This window comes from Hipposideros armiger, unplaced genomic scaffold (genome assembly GCF_001890085.2).
Source record: "Hipposideros armiger isolate ML-2016 unplaced genomic scaffold, ASM189008v1 scaffold_312, whole genome shotgun sequence".
Classification (NCBI taxonomy): Eukaryota; Metazoa; Chordata; class Mammalia; order Chiroptera; family Hipposideridae; genus Hipposideros; species Hipposideros armiger.
This window is the reverse complement of record NW_017731662.1, coordinates 1,644,338-1,660,437: the sequence shown is the minus strand read 5'-3', so window position 1 is coordinate 1,660,437 and position 16,100 is coordinate 1,644,338.

Here is a 16,100-nt window from a genome sequence, read left to right as displayed (position 1 = left end):
CTCCCAGTCCATGAGTCTGGCGGCATAGGATGGTGTTTTATTCATCTATGTCTCCAGCATTCAGCATAGAGTAGACAGTCAAATGTTTGTTGAATAAATGTCATTAAGATACACACTTTTCTACTGTGTTTTGATACCCTCTATAATACTAATACCCCAAACATTTTAACAAGTGTTTCAAAAGAGTGGACATTTTGGGCCGGCCGAGTGGCGAAATGGTTGGGAGCTGGCTTGGGATGCCAGAGTGCCCCGGTTCGGATCCCATATATGAGGGCCAGTGACACTGCCCTCCGCAACTGGGATGCTGAACAACAGCTCGACCTGGAGCTGGGCTGCTGTGGGTCGCTGGCGATGGCGTGGGCTGCAGCTCCTGTGGCAGTGGGTTGCCATGGGCTACTGTATGTAGCCAGCAGCCGCCGTGAGCGGCCGTCCAGAAGCTGGCGACTGATCTGCCTCGCCCGGGAAGAGCACAATGATGGTGCCAACTTGGGCCAGTGGAGCAGCGTCCTCCACAACTGGACTGGAGAGCAAAATGACAGCAAATTTTCTGTTCCCCTTCCCCCAATTCCCCAACGCCGTTCCCATCCCCCCAATTCCCCAATTAAAAAAAATTAAATTTAAAAAAAGATGCATCTTGTTAAAAAAAAAAACTGGACATTTTACTAAGTTTTTTTTAAAGATGGATAACTTTTAAAGCATTTTCACATAAAGTCTTTATGAAAAATCCTTACAATAAATTCATGAGGTAAGGTGGTTTCTTTAAAACATAGATTAGAAAACTAAGGTAAAAAGAAGATAAATTATCTGCCTAAGAGTACCTTGTATGTAGTTCAATAGTTCATAATTTTCCTTGGGTCTTAGACCTGTGAGAATTTGCTTGAAGCTATGGAACCTCCTCATTTGAGAGGAGGTTCAAAAAAATTCTCATTTGCAACTAAAACAATGTGCAGATAACAAGGGGGCTGTTCCTCAGACCACATTGAGAACTCCTCTAGTCAACTGCAGAGCAGAGATTAGAAATCAGGGTGCGTGCTCCTAAATGCCCTTACCTCTCTATTTGAACTTCTAGTGGTGTTCTTGGGAATTTTAAGATTTTAATCACCTTAAATTATTTTTGGAACAAGGCAAAGTAACTATAATTTTAATTCAACTCTTAAGGTGGTCTATGAACTTCATTGATGCAGAGTCCAAAATTGGTGGCTATTTTAAATGCCTTTTTTACAGACAAAGACACAGAAGCTTAGGAAGTAAAATTAAGAAATCTGACCATGTGCTGTGGGAAGATTAATAAGAAATTCCACGGGGGCCGGCCAAGTAGCTCAGGAGGTTAAGAGCGCGGCCTCTGAGCAACAGGGTCACCGGTTCGATTCCCACATGGGCCAGTGAGCTGGGCCTGAGCTGAGCTGCCACAACTGCTTACAGGTGGCAGGATGGCTCTGCTGGTGAGAGCACGTGCTCCTAAAAACAAGGTTGCTGGTTTGACTCCCACATGGGATGGTGAGCTATGCCTACCCGCAACTAAGTTTGAACACAGCACCTTGAGCTGAGCGGCTGCCGATGGGCAGTCAGATTGCGACTGGACTTGGAGCTGAGCTAGCTGCGCCCTCCGCAACTAAAATTGAAGGACAACAACTTGGCTGTTTCCCTTCCCAATTCCCCAATAAAATCTTTTAAAAAAAAAAGAAGAAATTCCAGGAATCTTCCATGCAAACTAGAAACACCAAACTTTTGATAAAAGCTTTCTTTGTATTTTTATGACTGGAAGATTCTGTTTCCATCTATGTAACCAGGTTAGGTGATTCTGATCACATTCCCACTGAAAACAACAAAAACTAATGGGTAACTTTTTATTTAAAATATTGGAGGGGTCTTTGAAAAGCTGTGTCTGATTACGTCACAGAAATGGCAGCATGGGGAGTGCTGCTGAAAATCTCCCCTGGAAGTTACAAGTTGAACAGCTACAATTCAGCAAAGAATAACTTTTAAGCAACACACAATTATGTCTGAGAGATCCACACATGGAATCACCCGAAGGTGGGCAAATTGGGCGAGCAGGGGAGAAGAGAAGGGCGAAGTGCAGAGATGTGGGCTGGGGGCCACCGGATGCAGCCTGGAGCTCACTGCAGTCTTGGGAGAGGGAAGAATCCAGGCTGCAGGCATACTCCCTGTTGCCTACACTCCTGCCTGAGGGATCAGCATATATTACGGCTGAACTCAGTGTTCAGGGCAGAGACCTCGGAGCAAAGGCCGAATACAGAAGGGTGAGAACTGTGGGTCAAACCCTCACTGCCAGGCAGAAAACAGAACACAAAGACACGGAGCCTGGCTGACTATCCCCCACCCTCCCAGAGCTTGTCCCACCCCCACCCGCCCAGTGTTAGAAGAAGGCTCCAGAAGAAACGGTACCAGTGTCAGATTAAAGAACAGAATATCTACAACCCCTGAAAACTGGAGCGACATTCCCACAGCTGCAGATGTACAGCGCAACTAATTCCAGCGATAGGGAAAGAGCTATAGGGGCCAGACAGCTGTGGGCTGGTAGTTGCCATTGCCCAAAGCCACAAATGCACCCGCCGCCTCTCACAGCCCACTTCAACCCCACCTTTCTGGGTAGATCCCTGTGGGGGCCACCAGAGCTGTTGACACACAGGGACTTAGCATGGAGCTGGGGCTGCAGGGGCAGCATTGGGATTTCAGAAGCTCAGAACTCTATTGCTATCCACATCCTCCCACAGAGGTGGTGCCCTGAGACCCAGGGGACCTGCTCACAGAGGAGAAGCCCCTTCCATCACGTGAGAAGCCAGAACAACACAAGAGAGAACACCACAGCATGAGAGAAAATAAAAGGCTGCAGTGGGAGCCTTTCAGCAACACCTACTGAAAAGCATAAGAAAGACCTCTTCATATCCAGCTGCTGCAGAACCCACTCCTGTAGAAGAGAAATAATAATTCATTAATTGCCATGAGTAACTACAGTAACAAGGCAGCTCAGAAAGAAAATGAAAACTCTCCAGAAAATGAACTTAAAGACATGGAAATATGTGACTTAAATGACAGAATTCAAGATTGCAGTTCTGAAAAAAATGAGATGCAAGAAAACACAGATAAGTAGTTTAATGAACTCAGAAACACAATAAAAGAACAAAGAACTTTTACCAAAGACATTGAAATTTTAAAAAAGAACCAAAAAGAAATTCTGGAGATGAAGAATTCAATAAAAGAAATGAAGAATGAAATAACCAGCTTAGGTAATAAAGCTGACCAGATAGAGGAAAGAATTAGTGATATCGAAGATAGGAATCTGGAAATGACACAGATGGAATAAGAGAGAGACTTGAGAGTTAAAAGAAATGAAAGAACTCTACAAGAACTTTCTGACTCCATTTGAAAAAAGTAACATAATATACCAGAAGGAGAAGGGAACAGAGTACATATATTCAAACAAATAGTCAACGAGAACTCTCCAAACCTATGGAAAGAACTGGATCTTTCAATCCAAGAAGCAAACAGAAACCCTAATTACCTCAATTCCAACAGGCTTTCTCCAAGGCACATTGTATTGAAGCTGTCAAAAATTAATGACAAAGAATTCTCAAGGCAGCCAGGGGGGAAAAAGCAGTAACCTATAAGGGAAAGCCCATTAGACTGTTATTAGACTTTTCAGCAGAAACTTTACAAGCCAGGAAGGAGTGGAATCAAATATTCGAACTATTGAAAGAGATAAATTATCAGCCAAGAATAATATATCCAGCAAAGATATCCTTTAGATATGAAGGAGAAATAAAGACCTTCCAGACATATTGAGGGGATTTTCTAACACACAACCTGCATTACAGGAGATACTGAAGGAGGCTATTCAACCTAAAACAAAAAAATCAAAAGAATATAAAACCATGAGCAATATTACAAACTGACAGAAACAGGAAATGGCAACCCCTACACAAAATAGGGTACTATACACTTAAATATAGCATAAAGGATAAAGAAGATAAAAACATTTAAAAACAAAAAATGAAAACCACAACTTGCTACTGCAACTCAGAAATCAACTCACAGCATAAGTAGGGATAACTTGTGACAAAAAAACAACAACAAAAAATATAAAAGGAGAGAGTAAAGGTCTTTATCTTCAAAGGGGAATGGAGATAAAAAGCATGCTGAATAAAAAAGACTACTATATATATATGAAACTTTCCTTTACATAAAATTAATGGTAAACACTCAAAGAAAAAAAAAAGCCCAGAACCAAGATATATAACGTAAAAAAGAAGAAACAGAGAGAGAAATCACAGAATACCAGAATACTAAAATAACAGACAGCAACAAAAAGGCAAATGGAGACACTGAGATACAAGGGAAAAAAAGCCAAAATGAATATAGAAAATCCTCCTCATATATTAATAATCACTCTAAATGTAAATGGACTGAACTTATCAATAAAAAGGCACAGAGTAGCAGATTGGATCAAAAAACAAAACCCAACCATATGTTGCCTCCAAGAGACACATCTCAGCTACAAGAACAAATATAGATTCAAAGTGAAATGGTAGAAATCAATACTCCAAGCAAATGGTATCCAAAGAAAAGCAGTTGTAGTCATACTTACATCAGATGAAACAGATTTCAGGATAAAAAAGGTAACAAGAGACAAAAATGGACATTTCGTAATGATAAAGGACCATACAACAAGAAAACATAACTCTTATTAATATATATGCACCTAATCAGGAAGCACCAAAATTATACAAAGCAACTGCTAATAAAACTAAAGGGAGAAATTGACCAAAACACAATTATAGTAGGGAACCTGCATACAGCATTGACAGCTATGGATAGTTTATCCAAACAGAAAATAAGTAAAGAAATATCAGCCCTAAATAACACATTGGGTTAAATGGACATAATTCAGATTTATAGGACTCTTCATCCTAGAACACCAGACTATACATTCTTTTATAGTGCACATGGAACATTCTCAAGGATAGACCACATGTTGGGACACAAAACTAGCCTCAGCAAATTTAAGAAGATTGAAATCATACCAAGCATATTGTCTGATCACAAGGCTTTGAAACTGAATACCAACTGCAAAAAGAAAACAGGAAAAACCACAAATGCATGGAGGTTAAAAAACATGCTTTCAAAGAACAACTGGGTCAAAGAAGAAATAAGAGGAGAGATCAAAAGATATGTAGAAACAAATGAGAATGAAAATACATCCTACCAAAATTATTGGGGTGCAGTGAAAGCAGTAATAAGAAGGAAATCTATATCATTCCAGATAAAACAACCTAAAATTACACCTTAAAGGACTAGAAAAAGAACAACAAATGAAACCCAAAGTCAGCAGAAGGGAGAAGATAATAAAAATCAGAGCAGAACTAAATGAAAGAGAACAAAAAGACAATAGAAAAAATTAATGCAACAAAGAGCTGGCTCTTTAAAAAGATTAATAAAATTGAGAAATCCTTAGTTAGACTCACTAAGATAAAAAGAGAAAAGACACAAATAAAAAAGAAATCAGAAATGAAAGAGAAGTTACCATGGCTACCACAGAAATACAAAGAATCATACAAAAATGCTATGAAGGACTATATACTACCAAATTCAATAACCTAGAAGAAATAGACAAATTCTTTGAAACATATAGGCTTTCTAGACTGAATCATGAAGAACTGGAAAATCTAAATAGACTGACCAACAGTAAGGGAATTGAATCAGGCATCCAAACCTTCCCAAATGCAAAAGTCCAGGACCAGATGGCTTCAGTAGTGAATTCTACCAAACATTCAAAGAGGATTTAACACCTGTCCTCCTCAAACTCTTCCAAAAAATTAAAGAAGAGTCAATACTCCCTAACTCATTTAATGAGGCCAACATTATCCTGAAACCAAAACCTGGTAACAGTAACACAAAAAAAGAAAATTACAGGCCAATATCTCTGATGAATACAGATGCAAAAATCCTAAACAAAATTCTAGCAAATTGAATACAACAATGCATTAAAAATATTATACATCACGACCAGGTGGGGCTCATCCCAGTGGCACAAGGATAGTTCACCATATATAAATCGATCAATGTGATACACCACATAAACAAAATAAAACATAAAAATCATATGATTATATCAATAGATGCAGAAAAAGCATTTGACAAGATACAACATCCATTTATGATTAAAACACTTAATAAAATGGGTATAGAATGAAAATACCTTAACATAATAAAGGCCATATATGACAAACCCTCAGCTAATGTCATAATTGTGAAAAACTGAAACCTTTTGCTCTGCATTCAGGAATAGGACAGGGTTGCCCCATATTCTCCACCTTTATTCAACATAGTATCTGAAGTCCTAGTCAAAGCAATCAGGCAAGAGAAAGAAATAAAAGGCATCCAAATTGGGAATGAAGAAGTTAAATTGTTGGGTCAGCTGGGTGGCTCAGGTGGTTAGAGCATGAGCTCTGAGCAACAGGGTTGCCGGTTCTATTCCCACATGGGCTAGTGAGCTACGCACAAGCTGAGCTGCCAATTGGGGGGCCAGATGGCTCAGTTGGTTAAAGCGCGTGCTCTTAACAACAAGGTTGCTTATTCAATTCCTGCATGGGAGAGTAGGCTGCTCTCCCCCCACCTCCCCTTCCTGGCAACTAGATTGAAAGGGGCGACTAGACTTGGAGCTGAGTTTGCGCCCTCCACAACTAAGATTGAAGGACAACAATTTGACTTGGAGCTGATGGGTCCTGGAAAAAACACTGTTCCCCAATTAAAAAAAAAAAAGTTAAAAAAAAAGAAGTTGTTACTTTTTGCAGATGACATAATTCTTTATATAGAAAACCCTAAAGACTCCACCAAAAAACTATTAGAAACAATAAATGAATACAGTAAATTTTCCGCCTACAAAATCAATGTACAAAAATCCATTGCTTTCTTGGACCGGCCAAGTGGCGCGATGGTTAAGAGTTGGCTTTGGACACCAGAGGGCCCTGGTTCGGATCCCACATATGAGAGCCAGTGACACTGCCCTCCACAGCTAAGATGATGAACAACAGCTCAACCTGGAGCTGGGTTGCCATGAGTTGCTGGCGACGGTGTAGGTTGCAGCCCCTGTGGCAGTGGGTTGCCATGGGCTACCGTATGTAGCCAGCAGCCAGCATGAGCGGCCAGCAGCCGCAGTGAGCAGCCGTCCAGAAAGCCGGCAACTGATCTGCCTCGCCCGGGGAAGAGAGCAATGATGGTGCCAACTTGGGTCAGTGAAGCAACGTCCTCCACAACTAGACTGAAGAACAAAGCAACAGCAACTTGTCTGTTCCCCTTCCCACAATTCCCCAATAAAATCTTTTAAAAAAAATCCATTGCTTTCCTATATACTAGCAATGAAATTTCGGAAAAGGAAATGGAAAAAACAATTCCTTTTGCAATTGGAACAAAAACAATAAAATACCTAGGAATAAACTTAACAAAGGATGTGAATGACCTATATGCTGAAAACTGTAAGACATTTTCAAAAGAAATTGAAGAAGACACAAAAAATTCAAAGGCATTTCGTGTTCATGGATTGGAAGAATCAACATAGTAAAACTGGTCATATTACCCAAAGCAATATACAGATTTAATGAAATCTCTATCAAAATCCCAATGGCATTTTTTAAAGAAATAGAACAAAGAATCATCAGATTTGTATGGAATCACAAAAGACCCCGAATAACCAAAGCAATCCTAAGGGGAAAAAAAATGTTGGGGGTATCACACTCCCTGAGTTCAGCTTGTAATACAGAGCAACAATAATCAAAACAGCATGGTATTGACAGAAAAACAGACACACAGACCAATGGAACAGAATTGAAAACCCAGAAATAAACCCACATAAATATGGACAGATAATTTTCAACAAAGGAGCCAAAAACATACAATGGAAAAAAGAAATCTTCTTCAATAAATAGTGCTGGGAAAATTGGAAAGCCATGTGCAAAAAAATGAAACTAGACTGGTATTTGTCACCATGTACCAAAATTAGCTCAAAATGGATTATCAAAGACCTAAACATAAGACCTGAAACAATAAACTACATAGAAGAAACCATAGATACTAAACTTATGGACCTTGGGTTCAAAGAGGATTTTGACCTCAAAGGCAAGGAAAGTAAAAGCTAAAATAAATGCATGGGACTATATTGAACTAAAAAGCTTCTGCACAGCAAAAGAAACCATCAACAAAATGAAGAGGCAACCAACCAAATGGGAGAAGATATTTGCAAACAACACCTCTGATAAGGGGCTAATATCCAAAATATATAAGAAACTCATATACCTCAACAACAAAAAGACAAACAATCCAGTTAATAAATTGGCAGAGAACATGAACAGAAACTTTCCCCAAACATACAAATGGCCAACAGATATATGAAAAAATGTTCAACTTCACTAGCTATTAGGGAAATGCAAATCAAAACCACAATGACATATCACCTCACACCTGTTAGAATGGCTATCATCAACAAGACAAATAATAACAAGAGTTGGAGGGCCGGCCAAGTGGCACATTGGTTAACAGTTGGCTTGGGACGCCAGCTCTGAGCAGCAGGGCCCCAGTCTGGATCCCACCTGAGGGCCAGTGCCGCTGTGCCCTCTACAGCTAAGATGGTGAACAACTGCTCAACCTGGAGCTGGGCTGCCGTGAGTCGCCGGCTGTGGCATAGGCTGCAGTGGGGCTGGCCGGCAGCTGGCGTGCACTTTCGTGAGCTGCCATGAGCCGCCATGAGCGGCCGTCCAATGGCCGGCGAGCAACTGCCTCACCCGGGAAGAGTGTAATGATAATACCAACGTGGGCCAGTGAAGCGACATCCTTCACAACTAGACTGAAGAATAAAAGGACAGCAACTTGTCTGTTCCCTTCCCCTTCCCCAATTCCCCAATAAAATCTTTAAAAAAAAAAAATAAATAACAAGTGTTGGAGAGGTTGTGGAGAAAAGGGAACCCTCATACACTGTTGGTAGGAATATAAATTGGTACAGCCACTATGAAGAACAGTTTGGAGGTTCCTCAAAAAATTAGGAATAGAATTACCATATGACCCAGCAATCCCTCTCCTGGGTATCTACCCAAAAAATCTGAAAACATTTATCCATAAAGATATATGTGATTCGATGTTCATTGCAGCTTTATTTATGGTGGCCAAGACATGGAAACAACCAAAGTGTCCATCGATAGATGATTGGATAAAGAAGATGCCGTATATATACACAATGAAATACTACTCTGCTATAAGAAAAGATGATATACTGCCGTTTGTGACAACATGGATGGATCTTGAGATTATTATGCTCAGCGAAATAAGTCAGACAGAAAAAGTCAAGAACCATATGATTTCACTAACAAGACAATAAGAAATTACCACATCAAAATCCAAGAAAATGGGACCCTGAAGAGAGAACCAATCACTGAAGGTGCTTCTGTCCTGGGGCATTTACCAAATCTGGGGACTCTGATCTTCAGTTTTTAGGGCCTGACAGGACATGGTGAACAGAAATCAAAAACACACCCCACCCCAAAGGGCTACAGTTCGGGATGAGAATGAACCAGTAGTAAACCCACCCCTACATCACTAGGGCACTGCAGGAAAAGTTGCTTTAGCTCTGGGCAGACCAAGTTAAGAAAAATCTCTAAGAAGTTTTCACTGCAAACAAGCCCTTATACCTATTTGCAGTCCAAATTTACACCCCCCTCTGCGTTACAAAAACCTCAAGCTATAAATTTAAAGTGGACTGTTAAAATGCCTGACAGAGTGTACATCCTCTCTGAAAGGATACTGACAACCTGAGCCTCAAAAAATTCCCAAAATAACTTCCTAAGGAAAATGAGCAACTCACAAAGTTATCACCCAAAGAAAGAAGACACCATGAATGAGGTCAGTAGAAAGAATCCACAAAAAGTGCTGATATTGACAGTATGAGGCATTGTAAAATAACTGTGCTTAACACATTTCTTAAAAATAGCTTGAAAATATCTGTGAAGAATAGGAATTTTTTTAAATGACTTAACAGATTTGAAAAAGGCATTCATAGAATTTGTGGAAATAAAAAAATACAGAAGCTGAAATTAACAGACTACACAGCCGTAGGGGAACCAAGGGAAGAGAGGTCAGAAGGAGTTATTCAGAATGAAGCACAAAACAAATGGACAAAATCAAAAAGAAGTTAAGCAACACTGAAGAGTAAAAGGGCCTAATGTTATCAGAGCTACAGAGGAAGAAGGGAGAGAAAATGGGGTAGAAGCTATATTTGAAGAGATAAGCGCTCAGGATTTACCCGAACTGATAAGAAGCAACAATCAAAAGATTAAAGAAGCTCAGTGAATCCCAAGCAAGATAAATTTAAAAATCCACACACAGGCACATTATAGTGGAAGTCAACAGTAGCAAAGAAAACCTCTTCAAAAAACAGCCAGAGGAAAGACAAAAGAGGTTCTAAAGGAAGAGGTTGACTGCTGAATTCTCAACAATGGTACCCAGAAGACAATGTCCTAAAAGGAAGTACCTGCCAACACAGAATCTTATTCCCTCTCAAAACACTTCTCAAGAATGATAAAATAAAGACATTTTCAGATCATCAAACTGGAAATTTGCCACTAGCATACCTGCTGGAAACGAAATTCTAAAGATGAGGGAACGTGGAGCAATTAAACAGTGACTATGTATGGGGAAATGAAACAAATTGACTGTATGAAATAATAATGATGATATCTTATGGACTTAAATTAATATTTAAAATCTACCAGTACAGCGTAAGTCAGGAGCAAAGTAAATGGAATTAAAAGTGTTCTAAGTCACTTGAATTGTCAGGAGGTGGGTAAACTTACTGATCAATTTTAGACTTTAGTAAGTACGTAAGCTGAACTAACAGGCATAGGAACAAAGTATATTACTTTCAAACTAACAGGAAAAGGTTAAAATTTTTCAAAAGATCAAAAATGAGAGAAAAAACAATTGGGACAAATACCAAAAGTAATAAAATAAATGATACATTCTATATACATTACATATATGTGAATAATACACATATATATCCTACACATATACACATAAAATCAGTTAAAAGATAAAATTATTTGGGTTTTTTTAATCTATCTGCTGCTAACAAGAGACATGTCTAAAATACAAGATGCAAAAAGGTTGAAAAAAATTTTAAGTTAATTTACTGAAAATAATTGCTGCTCTTTTCCTTTAAGTCGGATGACTTGTTTGCTCAGGGCTCTGATGGGGCAGGCTGAAACAACATGTTGCATCACTGGGCTGCAGAATGGAGCCAACAGTGTGTGTCAGGAGGAAAAGGGCGTTGCAGCCACGTGCTCGCAGCTTTATTTACCACGCTTTGGGGTAATATGTGCCTTGGCAAAGAGCTCTTTCCATCTCCTCTCATCGTGGTGATTCCCAAGAAGCCACATTTAGGAATGTCAGAGGACACTTTTGTGCTGGGAAAGATGGATTCTGAGAAACAGTGCCTGCTGTCAATCCTTTTGCTGGACTCTCTCTAGCTTCCAATGTTTATATTTTTCACACTCATGCTCTGTATCTCTGAGGGTTAGGTCCATCCCCCTTTGTAGGTGGAGCAGGAGAGGGACAGGATGAGAACGATAAGGGGAGCTTTTCTGAACCACATCATTTACTGCTGAACATCTATCTACCAGCCAGGATGTGACAGCGGAAAGGGCCTGTGCGATTTGGATAAACCATCAGATAATTCTTAAACGCCCATCATCTCTGGTTCAGAAGCTCGGCACTGTGTAACCCACTACCCAAATCCTGGTGCAGGACTTATCCCTAAGCGCTGTATAAACCACAGTACCTCCATGCTAAAGCAGCAGCAGCAGCGTTCTCCCTTCTGCTTCGAGAGCGAGGCACAGCCATAGACGGCCAGGAAAGGTTCTGTGAGGTTTATACAACTTGTCATCACCCTGGCCTGCCTGAGGGAGGAAAGCTCTCTGAATTTTTTCCTATAAGGAGCCAAGAAAAGAATGATTTAGCTCTGGGGAAAAGACACATTTTGTATTGTTTCCAGGCTCTGCAAATCTATTCACATGTTGAAACATGTCCTTTCCTCTCCTTTTCATATAACCTGGAAAAACAAACCTTTAAAGAGGCTTCTAGCAACAATTTCCATGATCAAAGAGTTCTAGGTGTATATTTTTTTGTGTTATCCATATTCTCTACAATGGGGCACATATTATTACTGTTGTTACAAAAAAAAATGACAACAAGCAATTTTTGATAAATGGAATTACAAGTGCTGGCTCCATAAGTCGAAACAGTGGTGTGCCCAGAACTCCTCTGGAAATGAGTTTTTCCCACTGCTGCTGGAGGGGTAGTTAGGAGAGCTTTCTGCTGTTGAGGACCACGGGCCCACTGAAAAAACTGAGAACCACGTGATTAAAAGGAACTTAATTTAGCTCTGTGTGAGTGTGTGTATGTGTGTGTGTGCGTGTGTGTGTGTGTGTGTGTAGATGATAGATAGATAGATAGATAGATAGATAGATAGATAGATAGATAGATAGATAGATAGATACTTCATTGCTTTCCCTCTCAGCTAGTTTTGAAACTGGGAACAGATAACAAAATAATATATGTATCACAAATAGCTAAAAAGCTATTTCAGGGGTGACCGGTTAGCTCAGTTGGTTAGAGAATGTGCTGATAACACCAAGGTTGCCTATTCAATCCCCGTTGTGAGTTGTGCTCTCCCTAAAAGAGTTAACTATGCTATTGTAGCATGAAAGCAATGTGTGACCAATGACCATAGCTGTTCCCCAATAAATTTTTAAAAATTAAAAACAATAGTTTTAAAAAAAGCCATTTCAATCCCATATTATGCCCAGGGACACTTTAAATCTCGATAGGTAAAAAATTTAATTCATTGGATAAAACTATTTCTTCAGCAGGTCTTTATATGTTTCCACCACCAGATACCATGCTCTGTGAGGCAGGAGCAATGCTGGAACTTTTGAACTGTGCATCCCAAGGCCTAACATAGGCTGTCCCATGGAGACATTCAACAATTACGTGTTGAGCAAGTGAAGTTTCATAATCATACAGCTGTCACTTCTGCCTCACCCCTCCCCCACTGTGTAGCCACATCTTCTTCTCCACCTGACCCTGCTCCATACTCCCCGCATCCTCATTACCTGGACTCAAATGCTGGAGCTTTCAATGGCTTTCAACATAACGAATGATTGATGGGAACTGCTCAGCCATTCAGGTAGCCCTCTCTCATCTGCATATTGTGGGGGATTCCAGGCTCATGTTTCCTTTTGCTTCCCCCAGAAAAGGTCCAATGAACTCTCTCCCCACCAGACTCCCAGAGCTACTACAGGTAGTTAGGAAGCTCTCCTCAGGAATTGACTGTCCAGAGGCCTGAACTCCCATGGTAGTCAGAATTCCCTAAACAAAATCTCTGGTCCTCCAGACCATAATTTGGGCTTGTTTCTTGTTCCTTTTAGATCACAGCCCTCAGTAAAAAGCACATTTCACACTGCAACCCTGTCACACACACACACACACACACACACACACACACACACACACACACTTGTGTTGCCAAAAAAAATGTATACAGGTGGACACTTTGGTCAGCATTGCTCAAGCAGTAGTTTGCTATAACCAGAAGTGTCTGGACGCTGATGGTAACCACTTTGAGCACATCTTGTANCAACACATCTCTTGAGAATCTTTTAAAAAGGAAGAAAACGTCCAGATCGAACTATTAAACAAATAAACTAAGTCAAGATTTGAGGAGACCGTGACTTAGGCTGTGTTCTCTCCCTCTCCCTTTGCTCAGGGGAAAAGAGAACCACCACTCAGGTGGCGACACAGGCCGGTGCAGCCTTGTGCTCTCAGCATTCCCGCTCATGAGCTGCAGGCCCAGAAATCTCTCTCCACTCACACACATTAGAAATCGCCCCTCACAGGTGGTCGTATCACTTTCCCCCACCTGTGAAGCACACTCTCCTGGCAAACACTTTGAATCAAGTTGTGTTTTGGTTTTTGTCCTTTTCATTTTTTTAAGAAAAAGCTCCTTGGACTCTATTGATCAGGATTTTTTTTTTTCAAGAATGCTAATCCTCTAGTTCCAAATTAACAAAACACCTCTTACTAGCCAACTACAAGCCAGGTTTCAGCCTACAGCACTAATATTCCTTAGACCAGTTAATCAAAAACGATGTGAAGGGCTGCTAATTGTAGGGACAGAATTCTGTAGGGAATAAGTCTTTGAAGGGACAGAAATCTAACTACACAGGGATTAGTTAAACCTACTCCGTGCCCATTCCTCCATGGGCCTCAGCACCAGCCAACCCAGGGATGCCTTCAGGTCAAGGCCACGCTCACAAAAACTCTGTGTGTTAGGTGTTATTGCCTCCAGTTTGTGGGAAGAACACTGAATTCAATAACGTTCAAAGTCACTTTCACTTAGCTAAATGAGTGTCTGATTCAAACCAGGTATATCGAATCTCCAAACCTATGCTTTTCAGGGCAGCGAAGAGAAAGTTTGCTAAAGGCGGGAGTCAGTGGGTGAAACACCAGTCCCCACCCTTTCCCACCTCCACCAGAGTAGCTCCGTTCTGCTCTGTTGTACATCTTAAGGATGCCCATATCCTGAATATTTGATGTAGGCTAATTCCTTCTTTCAGGACCCTTGAAAGGATGTTTCAAATGATCATAGGGAACCATGATATAATTTCATCTTGACTATAGAATTCTCTAGCAACCTAGATTAAACAACATGCAATATGACCATTTAATTCAAATTAACTAAAAATTAAGTGAGCAAATTTATTTTTACTTTTATTTATTTACTATTTTATTGGGGAACAGTGTGTTTTTCCAGGACCCATCAGCTCCACGTCAAGTAGTTGTTTTCAATCTAGTTGTGGAGGGCACAACTCAGTGGCCCATGCGGGGATTGAACCGGCAACCTTGGTGTTATGAGCACTGCGCTCTAACCAACTCAGCTAACAACTCAGAGAACATTAAAATATATGAGGCATATATTTCAATTCAGTTGGCAGTGAGAATTTTAAAAATATATCAGCACAGAAATTGCCTGCAAGTTTATAATTACGCTATTAAAATATCAAATTAAGCTCCTTATTTAGGTAAGACAGGAATAGACAAGCAAACTAAAATGAAAACTCACACTAGAATGATATCTTTAATGAGCATGTTTTCAAGGAAGAGTATCTGTGGTGCCTAAGACTATTGAGGTAGACTCTGAAATCATTTACTATAAAAACATTTGAAAGTGCATTTTACTGTGGTTGAATAAATATGTGAAAATTTCAAGCTAGACTTAGATTTTTCATAANTGTGTGTGTGTGTGTGTGTGTGTCTGTGTGTGTCTGTGTGTGTCTGTGTGTGTGTCTGTGTGCAAACCCTTACAAAGGGGTTTTCATCAGCCTAGAATTGGAATAGGTTTAGAGCTTGAATGATCTGGGAACAGAATTTAATGATTAGGTGAAGCAGGCAGATTGCAGTCACTTGTTACAGGGGGCACAGAATGGGTTTTCAAACAATTTGTTTATGAAAACTTCTAGGATTTTAGCTTTTTTCTCCCAGAGCAGTTTGTGGACATGGGCTAGGTCTTGCTTTTTTAGTCTTGGTAAATTCCCATTTTTAGTTTTCTAAATTCAGTTCTCATTTCTGCCTTTATTTCTCATAAGAAACCATAACAGACTATTTTAAACTTTTGTATCTTAAAAAAACACATTTGCATATCACCCATAGAGTGGTAAGTGTATGTTAAATCTGTTTTGTTCTCTGCTCTGCCAAGTTTTAATCTGGGATTATTTCCTTTCATTCACCTCCATGTGATACAAATGTTACTGAATTCTGGAATACCTCTAGCAACTCGTGGGGGTCACCTTATTCATGGGGTTTCTGATTTTAGAGGTTTGAATTATATTGTCCACCACTGCATTTTTTTAAACAACAAGACTTTTAATATATATATATATGTAAAACTATACAATCATAATGTAGGAAAGCTGATGCCCTATTGAGGCAAATGTGTGGGGGAAAAAAGGAAGCACCTATGAACAGCAGCAGGCATCCTG